At 41.8% G+C, this 19,072-nt stretch overlaps 1 long non-coding RNA gene across 1 annotated transcript; it reads left to right on the plus strand.

The window, feature by feature from the left end:
• The first annotated feature begins 4 nt into the window (after positions 1-4).
• On the plus strand, positions 5-17,457 carry LOC115094145. Its single transcript, XR_003857502.1, has 2 exons — positions 5-332; positions 16,345-17,457. It is a non-coding gene; the product is annotated as an uncharacterized LOC115094145 (long non-coding RNA).
• Positions 17,458-19,072: the final 1,615 nt, after the last annotated feature.

A 19,072-nucleotide genomic window follows, 5' to 3' on the forward strand; every position in this document is an offset into this window, starting at 1 on the left:
TGGAATCGATGTCCGTCATATGGGGGGGGGGGGGGGGGTTTCCTTGCAACTCTGTCTGCTACCGGAACTATTCAGCTGCGTAGCCGGGACTAAATACTTAGAATGCCTGGATCCTTCCCACGTTCCCCTGTCCCTCCGCTGACGTGCATCGACGCTCTCTGGGGCCCGGGGCAGGGGTGTTATTTGTGTCTTGCATTGCCACCTACCCCCAACTCCGCACCGTCGTAGTCTGGCTGCCGAGGACGAGGAGGATCGCCATGTGCGAGGGCTGTGAACGCGGTGCCAGTCCCCCGCTGCTGCTGCTGCTGCTAAAGGAGCGCTTTGGATGAAAGGTAAAGCTCGCTGCGCTGTATATATGGGAAACCTCAAAGTGGGGAATGAAGGAGCCGGACAGGCCCGCAAGTGCCTATTGGGTAGGAAGAACTCGTTTGTTTATTTAAAAGTCTTTCTATTCCGCCTATAGCGAAATTTACGTGGTTAACTCTTGTTAAGGTGGTGAGTGAGAGGCGTGAAGAGAGAAAGGGAGTGCTGCTTCTGAAAAGGGAAGAAGAGGGAATGATGCCAGGGGTGTGGGGGGGGGGGGGGGAAGGGGTTATAAAAGGGGAAAGATGCTAAGTTGGGGAGAAGAAATGAGGGGAGATGAGGCTACGTTGTGGTGGTGGTGAGGGGCCAGCAACAAGAAGGGGGTGAGGCTTTGTTGTGGTGGGGGAGATCCAAGAGGGGGAATAACATAGTAATGATGGTAGAAAATGGCCATCCTATTTGCCGTGCAAGTTTCTTATGGTAGTAGCTTATGCTCCGTGCAGGTTACTCACAAGCCTTGTGTTAAGGATAGTAATTTTTACAATAAAAACCAAGCAATTGTCAAACCCATAATTAAACTTCTGCTAGCAACATTTTTACCGGGTGAGCAGCCTTCTTGATTCAGACAGTGCTGCTTGGACTTGGCTGTAGAGCCTATGGATGCTACTATGAATTGTCTTGATGGATTCTGGTAATCTTTTGTGAATTTTGAACTGTACATAATACTGGAATTTTTGAATAGTTGGGAGTCAGGAAACAAATCTCTTTTAGAGTATGGAAACTGATCTCCTCTTCAGCCATATCCCTTTGGCTTGGTATTAACTCTGTTGTATTAGACTAGGGTCCACATCAAGTTTTTCATAATAGAGAATTGGACAATTAAGATAAGTATATCTGCCATATTTTGATTAGTGTTGTATCATGATGGCACTATTCTATCTAGAATTTATTAAATTATTATAATTGCTTTATAATGCTTTAAGTACCAAAAATGATACTTGATTTAGATTGAGACACAATAAGGGAGTATTTTGTTGCACCATCTCAAGATCCTAAAGAATTAGTTCCATGCTCTATAGTTTTGGTTGCTCTATAAGGCACATTTATTGATGAGGGATTTTTTTTTTTATATAACTATACAAGTCTGCTCTAAATTGAAACACATTGTAATAAGCAGGAACAAAAGACAATGCTTTATTTAGAACTCATTCTTGTGTTGGTGGTGTTAATAAGAACATTATCAATCAATAAACCATAAAAACCTCCCGATAAATTAAATCAGACACTTGCATTGATTATGTTTGACCTTCATAAAAGGCATCATCGTACAGTTCTGACTTTTACTCTGCCTTATATTTAATCAATGCTCAATGATGATGATCTGTCTTTTGTAGCTTTTTATATGCTTTTTCTCAAAGTACTATACCAAAATCCCAGTGTGATTAAAAGTTCAAACTTGGCTCTTCTGGCATCATAAAATGTTTATGGAAAACTAATGGCATCAAAACCTCAAGCTAAGTAAACTTTTACTGGATTTTGGTATAGTACTTTGAGGAAAACATATAAAAAACAAAACAGATTATCATCGAGCAATGATTAAATATAAGGCAGAATAAAAGTCAGAACTGTACAATGATGCCTTTTATGAAGGTCAAACATAAATTAAATCAGATGCTTGCATTGATTATCGGGAGGTTTTTATGGCTTATTGATATCGTTGATAAGCACCATAACCCTATAATTTCATTCAAAAAGAAGGCATTAAAAACATGCCATACTGAGTCAGACCATCAAGCCCAGCATCCTGTTTCCAACAGTGGCCAATCCAGGCCCTAAGAACCTGGCAAGTACACAAAAACTAAGTCTGTCCCATTTTCTAAGTCAACTTAATAGCAGGTAATGGACTTCTCCTCCAAGAACTTATCCAATCCTTTTTTAAACCCAGCTATACTAACTGCACTAACCACTTCCTCTGGCAACAAATTCCAGAGTTTAATTGTGAGTGGAGTGAGAGAGAATTTTCTCAGATTAGTTTTAAATGTGCCCCATGCTAACTTCATGGAGTGCCTCTTAGTCCTATTATCCGAAAGAGTAAATAACAGATACACATTTACCTGTTCTAGACCTCTCATGATCTTAAAGACCTCTATCATATCCCCCCTCAGCCGTCTCTTGTCCAAGTTGAACAGCCCTAACCTCTTCAGCCTTTCCTCATAGGGGAGCTGTTCCATCCCCTTTATCATTTTGGTTGCCCTTCTCTGTACCTTCTCCATTGGAACTATATCGTTTTTGAGATGTGGCGACCAGAATTGTACACAGTATTCAAGGTGCCGTCTCACCATGGAGCAATACGGCAGCATTATGACACTTTTTTCCGTTTTATTCACCATTCCCTTTCTAATAATTCCCAACGTTCTGTTTGCTTTTTTTGACTGCCGCAGCACACTGAACCAATTTCAATGTGTTATCCACTATGACGCCTAGATCTTTCTTGGGTGGTAGCTCCTAATATGGAACCTAACATTGTGTAACTAGCACTGTAGAAAAGACATTTACAATCGCAGATCTTGTCAAGCATGGGACCTGGTGTTTGTTGCCACCTTGTCTCTTGCATGCCTCATGCAGGACATCAACATTGATGTGACCCACTGGAGCATGGATATCCTCCTAAAAAAGTGTTGTGTATAAGACTCCTGATGTTTATATAATGCTTGTTAGCTGTCCACCACTTTTATCGTATCCATTGACTGTTTTAAACTGACACTTTTGAGAACTTGAAGTATAAGGATTGGCAGAAGTGGCCTTTGCTTTATGAGGGTATCAGATGGTTCACTTCAGTGAGTGCTTTTAGATTAGCCCCATGAAGTTCCTCCGTGACAATTCTTCAGCTGAAAAAGAAAAACAGGAACTAGGGGGTTCAGATATCTTGGAAGACTCATGACTGCCATCCAGTCTTTGGCCTGTCTGCTTCCTGGCAGCCTGTACATTCCCAACTATGAGTTCTGAAGGCACAAGCAGGAGTGCTCCTTTACCCTAGTCAGAGGATTCTTCCTTAGAAGATCCCTTCCTTTCTCTTTTACAGCCTTGGTTGTTAAAAGAACTTGGCTATGTCGTGAGGATACTTAATATCAAAGGTTACTGCCTTCGGCGATGAGAAAGTGGACCATGTAGAAGACATTAGAGTTTGGAGCCATTGTTAGGTCAGTTTATAGAGTTAATATTTCCTGTTGAGGGGTCCATTCCTTCCATCAAAGGAGATTGGAATGAAGGCATAACTTGCAAATTTTACATAGCCTGGCTCTGGCTTGCTGCAAGAGACACAGATATGGAAGTGCTGTTTATGACTCTCAGATTAGATACTTTTCTTTTTTTCTGAAGATTCAAGATCCTAAGTCCTCCACTGCAGGAAGTCTCCTCAACTTGGAAGTGAATTTAGTTAAAGGGATCTAGTATTCCTTCCTCTCAAGCTTTGTAGGGTATCATCTCTTTGAGTTTTCTTTGACAGTTTCTTTGGTAGTTTTACAGGAAATCGTAGCCCTTTGCCCAATATACTCCTTTTTTGGCGGGAAGTGTCTCACTGCTGTCAGAATTGGGCTTTCTCATTTATGAAGTTGAGTCTGGCAGTGCGGGATTGGGATGGCCTTTTCAAGTCTGTAGGTGACCAGTTTCTTCTCAGATACATCTTTGTCTATTAAGTGTCCTGTTAAAGCATTTGTTTCTAAGGCATCAGCTTCAGGAGTAATCAAAGAGGAACACATTGTCCCACTCCAGCAAGAGTTTGCAGGTCTTAGTAATCCTCCTTAAGGAGGGTGAAGTTATTCCAATTCTACTTATGTTCCCCCCCCCCCTCCCCCCCAATTTTATAACATGTGCATGCGTAGGTTTTAAAATCTCCCCCTAAGTGAAATAATGGAAAGAGGAACATATTTTTCAGGGCTTTATGAACTAGCCTTAAGACTTTAAACTGCACCCTCCATGCAGTTGGCAGCCAGTGTAAGGCACGTAGAACTTTTATCTCTATTAAAATTTTGTAACCACCTAAGAGGACAATAGGTGATATACAAAGAGAAAACAATCAAACCGTGAAACACATGGAAATTGATACAAACTCAAATACGTAATAAAAAAAAAAAATAAAATCTATAAGTACATAACATTTCAGCATAGATTGCAGAAAAGCCTGCTAAATATTTCCATTAACAGTAGGCTTGCTTGAAGAGGAAGATCTTAAGCTTAGATTTAAAATTTTCAAGCAACTGAAGTAATGTAACGCACTTGAGGTCAAAACAAGTGCTGCTGAATTTTGTACATCTTGAAGTGCTTTAATGGAATAAGGAGCTAGGCCCATAAAAATAGTTGCAATAATCCAGGCTGGTTAAAACCAAAGCCCTGGCCTATTCAAAAACCAGCATAACCCAGGTAAGGTTTAACTTTCCTCAAAATGTGGAGTTTGAAAGGATTTCTGGATGACTGTAATATGTTTAAAAGAAAGTCTAGAGTCCAAAATAATGCCCAGATTTTTTTTTTAAATTTTACTAGCAATTGTAACAGATTACCCCCCCCCAATTGAAACCAGAGGTAGGAAAATATGATGTGGGACAGTGGTTAAACCGTATAATCTGTTTTTGAGATATTAAGGCTGTTTGTCATGAAATAGCCATTTTTTAATTGTACCAAGTTAAAGTGAATTAAGACCTATAGTGGTGGATATGTCGGTTATTTGGAAAAAAAATTGTATGTGATTGGCATATAAGGAATAGTTGACATAGTTATATATTAAACAAGGTGCGGGTGGAGGGAATGGAGGCAGGCTGCACGGCTCGGCACGCACTGACCCCGGATGTTAACAAATACACACGTAGCCGCGCGTATCTATTGAAATCCGGCATACTTTTGTTTACGCCTGGCGTGCAAACAAAAGTACGTGCATGTGTAGTTTTATAAAATCTGCCCCTGTGTGCATTTCTGGTCACCACATATCAAAAAAGATAGTTGAACTGGAAAAGAGAGAGAAAAATTACCAAAATGGTAAAGGGGATGGAAGGGCTCCTTTCTGAGGGAAAAAGGAGCTAGAGCAGCTTTTAAACTAGAACAAAGGGGAAAGCAGACAGTCGCTCAGCAGTCATGGTTCGGCGAGAGGTATCTTGAAAGGATACTAATGATGCATTAGAATTAGGGCATCCAGACAGTGAGGTTCCAATAATAAAAAGTAGTCCAAGTGCCTGTAACTATATTAAAAAAAAAAAAAAAAAAAAAAAGCAAAATGAAAATACAAACAAAAAACAAACTTTGAAATGTTTGTTTGCTAATGCCAGAAGTCTAAGAAGTAAGATGGGAGAATTAGAATGTATAGCAGTGAATGATGAAAGACATTAATTGGCGTCTCAGTTATGGTGGAAGGAGGACAACCAATGGGACAGGGCTATACTGGGATACAAACTATATCACAATGACAGAGGAGCACCCGGGAGGCGGTGTGGCGCTTTGTCCAGGATGGCATAGAGTCCAACAGGATAAATATCCTGCATGAGACTAAATGCAAAATTGAATCTTTATGGGTAGAAATCCCTTGTGATGTCGGAAGACTATAGTGATAGGGGTATACTACCGTCCACCTGGTCAAGATGGTGAGACGGACAGTGAAATGCTAAGAGAAATTAGGGAAGCTAACCAAACTGGTAGTGCGGTAATAATGGGAGACTTCAATTACCCCAGTATTATAGAAACATAGAAATGACGGCAGAAGAAGACCAAACGGCCCATCCAGTCTGCCCAGCAAGCTATGCTCTTTTTTTTTTTTTTTTTTTTTCTCCCTCTTGTTACGCTTGGCTCTTAGTACCTTTTTTAGTTCTATTTCCCTTCCACCCCACCATTAATGTAGAGAGCAGTGTTGGAACTGCATCTAATTGAATATGTAGCTTAGTTAGGGGTAGTAACCACCTCAATAAGCAAGCTACACCCATGCTTTTGTTTACTCGACTATGTAATTCAGTCCTTGTTGGTGGTTGTCTTTTCTACATTGCCGTTGAAGCAGAGAGCTATGCTAGATATGCATTAAAAGTAAAGTATCAGACTCATTTGGTTTGGGGGTAGTAACTGCTGTAACAAGCAAGCTACACCCCGCTTTTTTTGTGAATGCAAATCCATTTTTTTTCCCACATTTCCTCTTACCGTTGAAGCTTAGAGCAATGTTGGAGTCGCATTAACCGTGTGTATGTATATTGAATAAGGGTATTATCTCCAGGTAGTAGTCTTCATTCCCGCAAGCCATCCCCTCTTCATTCACGTCCTCTAGACTTGATGGATCCACAGTGTTTATCCCACGCCCCTTTGAAGTCCTTCACAGTTCTGGTCTTCAAACTTCCTCCGGAAGGGCATTCCAGGCATCCACCACCCTCTACGTGAAGAAATACTTCCTGACATTGGTTCTGAGTCTTCCTCCCCTGGAGCTTCAGCTCGTGACCCCTGGTTCTGCTGATTTTTTTTTTTCTCTTGGAAAAGGTTTGTCGTTGTCTTTGGATTGTTAAAACCTTTCAAGTATCTGAAAGTTTGAATCATATCACCCTGCTCCTCCTTTCTTCCAGGGTGTACATATTTAGATTCATCAATCTCTCCTCATAAGTCATTCGATGACGACCCTCCACCTTTCTGGTCGCCCTTCTCTGTACCACTTCCATCTTGTCTCTGACTCTTTGTAGATACGGTCTCCAGAACTGAACACAGTACTCTAGGTGAGACCTCACCAAGGACCTGTACAAGGGGATAATCACTTCCCTTTTCTTACTGGGTAAATGTATCATTGGGAAACGCTAGAGAGATAACATTCCTAGATGGAGCAACTGATTCAGGAACTGATGAGAGAGGGAGCAATTTTAGATCTAATTCTCAGTGGAGTACAGGATTTAGTGAGAGGTAACGGTGGTGGGGATGCTTGGCAATAGTGATCATATGATCAAATTTGAATTAATGACTGGAAGAGGCATAATATGCAAATCCATGGCTCTCGTGCTAAACTTTCAAAAGGGAAACTTTGATAAAATGAGAGAAATTGTTAGAAAAAACCTGAAAAGAGCAACTACAAAGGTAAATAGTGTGCAAGAGGCGTGGTCATTTAAAAAAAAAATTCTAGAAGCACAGTCAGATGTATTCTCACATTAAAGGTGGAAAGAAGGCAAAACTATTACCGGCATGGTTAAAAGGTGAGGTGAAAGGCTATTTTAGCCAAAAGATCTTCATTCAAAAGAAGAAAATAGGATAATACATAAACGTTGGCAAGTTAAATTAAGACATTGATAAGACAGGCTAAGAGAGAATTTGAGAAGAAGTTGGCCCTAGAGGCAAAAACTTTTTAAAATATATCTGAAGCAGAAAGCCTGTGAGGGAGTCAGTTGGACCGTTAGATGATCGAGGGGTTAAAGGGGCACTTAGAGAAGATAAGGCCATCGCGGAAAGATTAAATGATTTCTTTGCTTCAGTGTTTACTGAAGGGGATGTTGGGGAGGTACCTGTACTGGAGAAGGTTTTCATGGGTAATGATTCAGATGGACTGAATCAAATCACAGTGAACCTAGAAGATGTGGTAGACCTGACTGACAAACTGAAGAGTAGTAAATCACCTGGACCAGATGGTATACACCCAGAGTTCTGAAGGAACTAAAAAATGAAATTTCAGACCTATCAGTAAAAATTTGTAACCTATCATTAAAATCATCCATTGTACCTGAAGACTGGAGGATAGCAAATGTAACCCCAATATTTAAAAAAGGGCTCCAGGGCAATCCAGAAAACTACAGACTGGCTAGCATGACTTCAGTGCCAGGAAAAATAGTGGAAAGTATTCTAAACATCAAAATCACAGAACATATAGAAAGACATGGTTTAATGAAACAGTCAGCATGGCTTTTACCCAAGGCAAGTCTTGCCTCACAAATCTGCTTGACTTTTTTGAAGGAGTTAATAAACATGTGGATAAAGGTGAACCAGTAGATGTAGTATACTTGGATTTTCAGAAGGCGTTTGACAAAGTTCCTCATGAGAGGCTTCTAGGAAAAGTAAAAAGTCATGGGATAGGTGGCGATGTCCTTTTGTGGATTGCAAACTGGCTAAAAGACAGGAAACAGGATTAAATGGACTATTTTCTCAGTGGAAGGGAGTGGGCAATGGAGTGCCTCAGGGATCTGTATTGGGACCCTTACTTTTCAATATATTTATAAACTATCTGGAAAGAAATATCTCACTCATCGTAATCAAATTTGCAGATACAAAATTGTTCAGAGTAAAATCACAAGCAGATTGTGATAAATTGCAGGAAGACCTTGTGAGACTGGGAATTTGGGTATCCAAATGGCAGATGAAATTTAGTGTGGATAAGTGCAAGGTGATGCATATAGGGGAAAAATAACCCACGCTATAGTTACACAATCTTAGGTGCTACAACCCAAGAAAGAGATCTAGGCGTCATAGTGGATAACACATTTGAAATTGTCAGTTCAGTGTGCTGCGGCAGTCAAAAAAGCAAACAATGTTGGGAATTATTAGGAAGGGAATGGTGAATAAAACAGAATGTCATAATGCCTCTGTATCGCTCCATGGTGAGACCGCACCTTGAATACTATGTACAATTCTGATCGCCGCATCTCAAAAAAAAATAATTGCAATGGAGAAGGTACAGAGAAGGGCTACCAAAATAAGGGGAATGGAACAGCTCCCCTATGAGGAGATTAAAGAGGTTAGGACTCTTCAGCTTGGAGAAGAGACGGTTGAGGGGGGATATGATAGAGGTGTTTAAAATCATGGGATGTCTAGAACGGATAGATGTGAATCGTTATTTACTCTTTCGGATAATAGACTAGGGGGCACTCCATGAAGTTAGCATGGGGCACGTTTAAAACTAATCGGAGAAAGTTCTCTCTTACTCAACGCACAATTAAACTCTGGAATTTGTTACCAGAGGATGTGGTCAGTGTAGTTAGTATAGCTGTGTTTAAAAAAGGATTGGATAAGTTCTTGGAGGAGAAGTCCATTACCTGCTATTAATTAAGTTGACTTAGAAAATAGCCACTGCTATTACTAACAATGGTAACATGGAATAGACTTAATTTTTAGGTACTTGCCAGGTTCTTATGGCCTGGATTGGCCACTGTTGGAAACAGAATGCTGGGCTTGATGGACCCTTGGTCTGACCCAGTATGGCAATTTCTTAAACTGAAGAGGTTGGTTTGGGGAAGAGCCAGCTGGGGGGGAGATATGATAGAGGTCTATAAAATCATGACTAGGAATAGAATGGCTAGATGTGAATAATAATACAAAATAATACAAAAACTAGGGGACACTCCATGAACTTAGTAAGCACACTTAAACCAGAGAATTCTTTTTCACTCGAAGCACAATTAAGCTTTGGTATTTTGTCAAAGGATGTGGTAAAGGTAGCTAGCCTAGCTGGGTTTAAAAAAAAGTTTGAATTAAGTTGTTGAAGGAGAACTCTCTGGGCATTAGCAGCATGGTATATATCTGCTATTTGGGATCCTGTCAGGTGTGATCTGGATTGGCCACTGTTGGAAACAGGATCCTGGCTGACCCAGTATGGCAGTTATGTTCGTATGATCTGGTGGAGGAGGCAACCATGCAAGGTGATCAGATTCTGATGGGGCTCAAAACCCCCCCCCCCCCCCCCCCCTAGTGCCTTTCTAGTATACTCAGGCATGCACAGTGGGAAGCCCCAGAGGAGCAGTATGGCAATGGATTTGTTTGATTCAGTAAGGGGAGAAGGAGCACCTATTCTGCATGCCTAAAATAGATGCCCCCAGAACTGCAATAGGTCAGCTATCCCAGTAGAAGGAGGCTCAGTGCTGAAAGACCCACAGGATTGTAAGCTTGATTTCCTTTTAAAGAGGTCACTTGCTGCCTGCAGGGAAAGACCACCAGGATTATGTGACCAGAGGAGGGCATCCCTCAGAGGTTGCCAGACTAGAATTAGGGCTGGTCTTTTGTGGTGGATGCACGCTATATGATCTCATAAGCAGTTAGTAATGGCAGACATGGTCCAAAGGCTACTGTGGCTGAGGAACTGGGCTGCATGTTTAGCTGCCAAAGCTAGGCTGAGTAGGTTACCCTTTAGAAGTCACACTTTTTTTTTCTTTGGGAAAGAATTTGAGAAACTAGTGAAGAACCTGTAGAATCCAAGCCCCAGATATTGCTAGAAGACTAATTCAGAGGGCCTTTGAGGGGTCCTCATACCCAGTTTAAAGATTTTATGTAGTATAGACTGGGCAGGCTTCTGATTGTTCAAAAGACTTACTAAAATCTGTTTTGAGGGGATTGGAGAGGGGGCCCCAAGGGGAACTCCTGAGGTCCAATTGGACCCAGAAGCTCTCAATGACTGGGTGGGGTTGGGTTCACTCCTCCAGTAGGAAGTGGCTAACACGGTTCTACAAGGAGTGAGTCGAGATTACCACAGACAAGTGGGCCCTAGAGATTATCCGGCAAGATTATGCCCTGGAACTAGCTGTCCTATCTCGGGTGCTTTTATCTGGTATCTTTGCAGATTAACCATAAAGATGGTTACCATTCAAACAATGGCAGTCGTGTCCCAGTCCACGTAGCAGAATTCAAGAAGGGATGGCATTCCATTTATTTCATGGTTCCAAAGAAGGAAGTAGAACTTTTTTGCCTGGTGCTGATCCTGAAACAAGGCTCTGCAGGTACCCCACTTTCATATGGAAACACTAAGATCAGTAACTATGGCAGTGAGAACAGGGGAATTTCTGGCTTGCCTGGATTTAAGGCATATCTCCATATTGCTATCAGATAAGGTCACCAGAAGTATTTGATTTGCTGTGTTGAGGAAATACTACCAGTTCTGAGCTATGCCATTTGGTCTGGCCACGGCTTCCTAGACTTTTACCGAAATGGTGCTAGTGGTGGTCTTCCTCTACACAGAAGGGGTTTTAGTGGACTCTTACCTGGACGGCTGGCTGATCAGGGCCAAGTCAATCAAAGTTGACAATCAACTTACAAGTGCTTGAGTCCCTGGGATAGTCCATAGGATATGATAGGTAGTGACTGTTTCAAGAGCCAACTCCAGCCATCTCAGGATCTGATTTACTAAGGCTTTTCTCCAATTTTAGATCTATGGGGGGGGGGGGGGGGATGCTTAGCAAATGAGGCTCTCAGTCCCTTAAATATCTGGGAGCTCATTTTGATACCAGACCAGGGAGACTCTGCGCTTTCCTGCATCAGATGGCAATAGTTAACGTCTTCATCTACGTGGAATTTACCTGTTGGGCACTATTGGATATGTGTTTGTCAGGTTGCGCTAATCTCCTTATTGCATTTGACGCTATTCTTGTGTGCCCAACAATGTGCTAGTCTGGGCGCACCTTATTGCTTGGCCCCTGAGAGAGCAAGTCCGTGGCAGTTCTGTCTGAGGATATCACCCGCTTGTGTGGCTGATTTTGTCCTGCAATTGGTGGAGAACACATGTTACAGATAAGCAAATTCACTTTTTCTCTAAGTCCTAGAATAACCCATATTACTCTGGACTTCCCCTTCCTTCCTGTTATCTGTGCTTTGACCTGGGAGGTAGCTGTCTATCATTCTTTACAGCTGAAAGTGTTTAAATTGTTGCCTGTGGAGGGTATCTTGGCAGTATCTGAAAGCTTGCTGGTTTTCTTTTAACAGCCTTTTTTGTTTTGGCATACCACTTTGGTTCTCTTCACAATGCTTCTATAGTTAAATGTGAGATCATTATTATATAGCAAGCCTCATCCTCTGTATCCTGTAAGGCAATGGTTCCCAACACTGTCTTCCCAACCAATTGGATGCAGATTCATTGTGGATATCCTGAAAACCTGACTGGCAGGGGGTAGGGTTGGGAAACACACACACCAAGGCCCAGTCACTCCAGCCAGCATGGTATTCTGCAAGGGCAGCGGCCTAGAGACATTTTCTTAAACTGTTTAACAGTAAAAAATTGTTTTTGGAGGGAAATAACTTTTGAAACTTAACGCAGGAGCGAATTATGGCTTTTATTAAAGAGGCGATGGGTATTGGTAGATCACAGAATTCCAATCCTAGACATGCTATAATCAGAATTGTATTTGTTTCAGCTGGATAATAAGTATTAATATAAAGCTCTAAGGGCTGTGTAGTTTTAAATTAATCATTGGCAAAACAGGTATACATATAAACACGACACAGCAAAGCATCACTGTCCAATACATAGCATTCTGCAATCAACATCCAACTTGCCAACCAGAGAAAGCTTATCCCCAGACTACCAATCCCACCCACCCCCGTCTCTAGTCACGCTCCGGCTGTATATTATAAATCTTATAATCCGATGCTTCCTCAGGTCAAGGGCTGTATAGTCTTTCTGTATGAGAATGCACCATCAGACAAGGTAGTGTAAGGCAAAAGTGCGATTTGCTGTTAGCTGGGAGGGGAAAAGATTTGACCTTTCATCTCCCCCCAAAATAGTCTTCAAACGCTTCAGCAAAAATGTATATTTAAAACATTTACATGCTATGAATGAGCTTTGTGTATCTCCTCCCCCCCCCCCCCCCCCACACACACATACAAACTTAAAGTATCTTTCCTCCAGTGCCATCATCGTCCTTCCTTTCTTTTTAAATGAAAAGGAAGTTGATTTATGACCCAGGCATTGCCAGAGTATCTTTTCCACTCTTCAGCTGCAAGGGGTAACAGATGGATCCATCAGCACCCCCACAGCACTATTTATGGGTTTTTCTTCCTGGGTGTGAGGCATCTCAAATGTGCTGTTGACTGTCTACATTCAATTCTTCTCCATTCCTGCTTTCAATTGCTAGAATTGTGAAGCATAATGGAATTAATATTTTGTGTAACATATGCAGGAAATATAAAAAGAATTGGGGATATTGATATAAAAATTTGAGGTTAGTGTGAGTCTGAGTAGCAAAGAATCCAGGAAAGACTGACCAGCAAGGAATCCTATTGACATTTTATTTTAAATTTTTTATATACTGCCTTCTGGTCCAAAAATACAATACATATAGAATTGTACATAAAAAAACCCCCCCCAAAAACCATTCAACCTATAATTTTACTAAAAGCCAATCTTATATCAGTAAATAAGTATCCTGAGTATGGACCAAAGTGAAGAGGGATTGGTGTGTTCAGGCAAACTGCAATCTGATTGGTTATGATGGCCCATGTGATTCAGCACTCTTGCCAAATGCAGTGCACTACCAGAGTCTTTGCTGTGCAACGGAGGACAACCAGGGAAACAGGACAGAAAGATCATGAAAATAGGTAAGGGGAGACTATTTCTAGGAGAAAACCAATACACTAACATTTTTCTAGCTGACAGGCCGATACAGTACAGTGTGCTCCGATGGAGCGCACTGTTAGCCTGCTCTTGGACGCGCATTTTCCCTTACCCCTTCAGTAAGGGGAGGAAAACGCATGTCCAACCCACGGCACCTAATAGCACCCTCAACATGCAAATGCATGTTGATGGCCCTGTTAGGTATGCGCGTGCGATTCAAAAAGCTGCACATTTTTGCTTTCAGAAATTAGCGCCGACCCAAAGGTCTGTGCTAATTTCTTCCGGCACCGGGAAAGTGCATAGAAAAGCAGTAAAAACCTGCTTTTTTGTGCACCCTCCGACTTAATATCATTGCGATATTAAGTCGGAGGTCCCAAAGAGTAAAAAAGTGAAGGAAAAAAAAAATGAATTCAGGCCGAAAACCAGACGCTCATTTTTGCCAGTTTCTGAGCCCGTGGCTGTCGGGCTCAAGAACCAATGCCGGCAAAATTGAGCATCGGCTGTCAAACCCGCTGACAGCCGCCTCTTTTTACCGCCGGGCCTAATTTAAATAAATTAACTTACTGTATCGCACGCACAGGAGAGTGTCCTGTGCGCGCGCCGGGAGAGTGGGTGCTCGCCCGCTCTCCCACGTTTTTTACTGTAACGGCCCGTGAGGTTGGTGCTTTGCTTTTAAAAAGCTCACAATGTACCTTTTTTAAAGCAGTAATTGGGCTGCAGATATATATGACAATGCAGGCAATCTTTGGGCTGTTTTGAGACAGACCACAGACTTTTCACGTGTACTCCTACTTTCCCCTTGAAACTTGGGTATAAGGAATCTGTGGACTTGTGTACCTGTGGTGTGTATTGGTTTTTTTTTTTTTTTTTTTTTTTTTTTTGAGCGGGTACCTGTTTTGAGGAAGTAATGTGTGCAGATATGAATAGTGTTGGCATGTTTTACAGTCATGCCCCCAGTAACACTTCCTGTAAATGAGGCTAAAAGTACAACTTTATTGAATGAGAACCATTTTCAGACCATCAATTGAGACTTTCTCTCACACACTCTGCTATTGCATAAATGGCTTTGAAAATTGCCCTAAAAAAAAAAAAGCTCTCAACTACCTCCAAGCCATGAAAGGTAATCCACTTCTCAAACTAATTTTTATGCCACACTTTTAATATAGAAGTCACCCAACATGGATCAAATCATTCTCTTTACCAGTGTTGTTACGGACAATATACAGACTTTCTGGCTCTTATGTCAGTTTATAATTCAAAGAAATAAGCAAGAATGAAAAAAAAAAGTGGCTTTCTACACACAGATAATGTGGGTGTCATTATTAAACAAAATGGCTTCTTCATGTTAGCTGAGTTCTATGTAAAAGTGTCACATTGCCTTCTGGGGAAAAAAAAAAAAGTACTGCTAATCTGTTATAGTTATGACACTATTGGCTTCTAAGACCCCAAGCACTACAGGATGGGGCTAGTGGAAGCTCTGCAGCAAATAGCAGGAAACCCTCTTCTAGTCATTTCGCTTTCATTGCTCTGGTCATCTGTGCACGCCCTTTGCTATCTATGCTTTGTCCCAGCTGAATGACTGCCTTAAGCAGTATAGATATCTGATAGGGGAGGTGTTCTGCTCAGCAGGCTCCAGCCATACACAACACCTGTAGCATGGGTCAACAATATTTGAAATCACCCCCTGGAAAAAAAAAATTTAGAATTTAAACACCAATCATTCACTTTCACTGTACCTGTAAGAGGTAGGAAAGAGAACTTCTCCAGCACCATCCCACTTTCTCCTGACAGACAGGAATCTGTCTTACAGCTATGTAAAACTTGGCCAGCAGGAATTTTTATAAAGTACTAGAAAATAAAATTTTTTTCAAAATATCCACACTCAGTTAAAATGGCAGAAGGTGGCAGCTGCTTCTCCCAGTAGGGGTCTCAGGCTGGCCTAATTGAGGTTGCTATTGACCACTTTCATTTCTTCTCCTACTCTTTCGGATAATAGACTAGGGGGCACTCCATGAAGTTAGCATGTGGCACATTTAAAACTAATCGGAGAAAGTTCTTTTTTACTTAACGCACAAACTCTGGAATTTGTTGCCACAGGATGTGGTTAGTGCCGTTAGTATAGCTGTGTTTAAAAAAGGAGAAGTTCTTGAAGGAGAAGTCCATTACCTGCTATTAAGTTGACTTAGAAAATAGCCACTGCTATTACTAGCATCAGTAACATGGAATAGACTTTGTTTTTGGGAACTTGCCAGGTTCTTATGGCCTGGATTGGCCACTGTTGGAAACAGGATGCTGGGCTTGATGGACCCTTGGTCTGACCCAGTATGGCATGTTATGTTCTAACTCCCCTTCCCACATTAGAACTGTAAAACTTATTTTTTGTTTTGTAAAGCAGTTTTAAGTCCTTGACCACCTCCTTAGGGTTCAAATCATGTTAAAGCCAGCAAGGGTGGACTCCAGATCCCTCTTGTTTGAAAGTTTAAAATCTGGTGTCTGGCTTCCCCTGTCCCTACTGTGTTATCCAACATAGAAACCCCTAGGCTATAAAGCCCACCATCACATCTTTCATATATATTGCTACAGTAAAAAAAAAAAAAGTTTCATCCCCTCTAAAAAAAAAAAATTGTGAGCCTAGCATAACATGTCACAAAACTTAAATCTCTAAAATTCACTATTAAATATTTTTAGGGGATGCACCATATTTTGACTCATATTTCTTGTCATGTATTTTGCAGGACAATTTTATCTTAAGATGAAATCCTCCCAGAAGACTGAGAACGAGTAGAAAGCAAAACTGTTTTCATGATACTGAGCCTCTAGCCCTGGGCTACACAAAGGTGGATCGCTGCTATCAGTGTGCCATCCACAACAAGACCTTCTGCCAGTGAGCCATGGGTGCTGTGGCACACCAGTTCAATGCTGGCAACAAGGAACCCCAAACTTTGCCACAGCAGCAACTAACTACACATCAAAAATCATACTAAGCAGCGTTAGAGCTGCATCATTGTGGGTACTGTCACAAAGGGATGGTAGCCTTTGTGTGCCAGGATTATTGTGGCAGTCTCTTCATGAAGACTATCTGGTCTCAGGTGGATACAGTGGACTGCATAGGGGATATGTTGCTGCTTCTCTCTATCTTTCCTCCTACCACCCGGCTGCCAAGAAGGGGAAGGATTGCCATGTGCTGAGGCTGTAAACTCCAGAGCTACCCAAGACAACCACTACTGAAGGAGCACTCTGCTGGACCAACAGTCACCACTGCTACCAGCACTCATCTGCACTGTAAATGACCTCTCAAAGGAGGGACTGAGGGAACCTTTCAGAACTGAGAGTTGCTGATAAGGGGAGGGAGCCATTCATTCAGTCGTAGCGAGAGGGGGAGGATGTGCTAGGGAGGGGAGAAGGGGATGATGGGGAGGAGGAAGACAGGATTACCAACAGGTTGGTATTTGGCTGACCTGCAGGATCTTTAACTGGCCAATTCAAGAACCAGTTTTGTGGTGGGTTGTGGTGTGTTTTGTGTTTTGTTTTTTTTTGTTGACCCCCAGACTCAGACTCCCTAGCAGACATTTTCTTTTTAAAAGGCCCCATCGAAAGCCATTAACGTGTGGTATGCCCCAAGACTCCATTTGATTCCTCCCCATTGAATATTTACCTAGCCCCATTGGAAGCAATGATTGATAATTTCAGAGTAAATGTTCTGTTTTTCTGCAGATGACATACAACAGTGTTGTGTGTGTGGTCTTTAAAAAAAAAAAACAAAAAAAAAACTACAGAAGTGATTACATTTTCAGTGTGGCTTTGTTTTTGTAATCTGTTTTTATCAAATTATGAATGTACTATTGTGAGCTGTACAGTGTGATCAATTTTTTTTGGAACTTTAGCTAAATAGAGAATTTACTGTAGTTTTATATGTAGGGAAAGATCAAGCAACACCTATCTGTAATTTGAATGTGTGCTTGGATGCTGAGCTTTTAGCCAAACATTTTCTGGCATTACAGAATGCCAAACAATTCACTGAGCACTTTTTGAGACTGATTATTAAACTTTGAGCTATGTAATGCCAGAAAATGTTTAGCTAAAAGCTCAGCCTTATGATGGTCTCTCTCTACACTGTTTGTTAATAGAGGGTGATGCCTTTCAATTTTATGAATTCAACTGTAACAAGTAGACTTGATCATTGTAGCTCTTTATACCAGAGTCTTTCTGAAAAAAAGCTTAAGAGAATTCAGATGTTACAAAATAAGGCAGCTAGGCTGCTTGTGAGAGGAAATATGATCACATAACCCCCATTTTGTACTCTTTGATGGCTGCTGACAGAGATGAGATCCAACTGTAAGATTGTTTGATTTTTAAGTGCTAAGGAAGAAGAGGTCTTATAAGCTATCTAGTGGAGCACTTAGTTATAAACCTAGACAGTTCAGTTCTTCACAGCAAGGTTTGCTGATGTGTACCCTAGAGCTGGTATTAAGTTGTTATGGGCTGGCTTTCTGGAATGTACTCCTTAGGTTTTCCTAAGAAGTACATTTCTACCGGTGCCATTGGTCGGCCCCTCTGACATAGTAAGGGCAAAGGACAGTCAGTGCCATTTTGATTACTGGCAGCCGACTGCCCAAGTGCAGGAGATAGCTCCTAGACCCCTGCTGGACCACCAGGGACTTTTGGCAGGACTTGGGGGGGGGGGGGGTTGTAGTTAAATTTTAAAGGGTTGGGATGGTTCCCCCCCCCCACCCAGAAAGAGAGAATGATAAAAAGTTTTCTGATCTGGGGAGTAGTCTGAAATGGCCCTCCCCAGACCAGAAAACGAAATGGGGACAAATAAATCTTATGCACTCCCCTAATTTACTCCATAAGACGCCCAGACGTCCGGGAACAGAGCCAGTTTAGCACACTTTTTTTTTTTTTTTTTTTTCCCCTTCTGAATCCTAGGTGTGTCTTATGGTCAGGTGCGTCTTTTGGAGCGAAGAATACGGTAATATGGTTAGAGAGGGGGAAACAGGGCAGAAATATAAATTTTCCTAGCATGTAGCAGATGGACTCAGGACCAGTGGGGTATAGTGTACTCCTGATAGTAGTTGGAGACTGATCAGATTTCAATCTGACATCAGCCCTAGTACATATACCCCTGCAGGAAGTGCAGCTCTTCAGTATTTTCCGTCTCCATAGCAGTTAGGGACTCTATGCACGCTCGCACAGTGTTAAAGTAATTTTACCAAAGAGAACCAAAATAAGAAATCTTACCTCTATAGATGAGCCCCGCTCTCCTGCGATGACACCCATTGGGTCCCTCCCCCAGTTGAGAATTCCCGAGGTGATTTCCACGATCCCTCTGAGGTAAGCCTCGGTCTGGCGGCCGACCCTCAGCGGAGACCTAGCCCCTGACATCGGGTGAGGCTGAGAGCCAGCAGGTGCAACCATGAGCGTGGCGGTGAAGGTATTTTCCCTCTTCCCCCCCCCCCCCCC

This window comes from Rhinatrema bivittatum, chromosome 6 (genome assembly GCF_901001135.1).
Source record: "Rhinatrema bivittatum chromosome 6, aRhiBiv1.1, whole genome shotgun sequence".
In the NCBI taxonomy this organism is placed as follows: Eukaryota; Metazoa; Chordata; class Amphibia; order Gymnophiona; family Rhinatrematidae; genus Rhinatrema; species Rhinatrema bivittatum.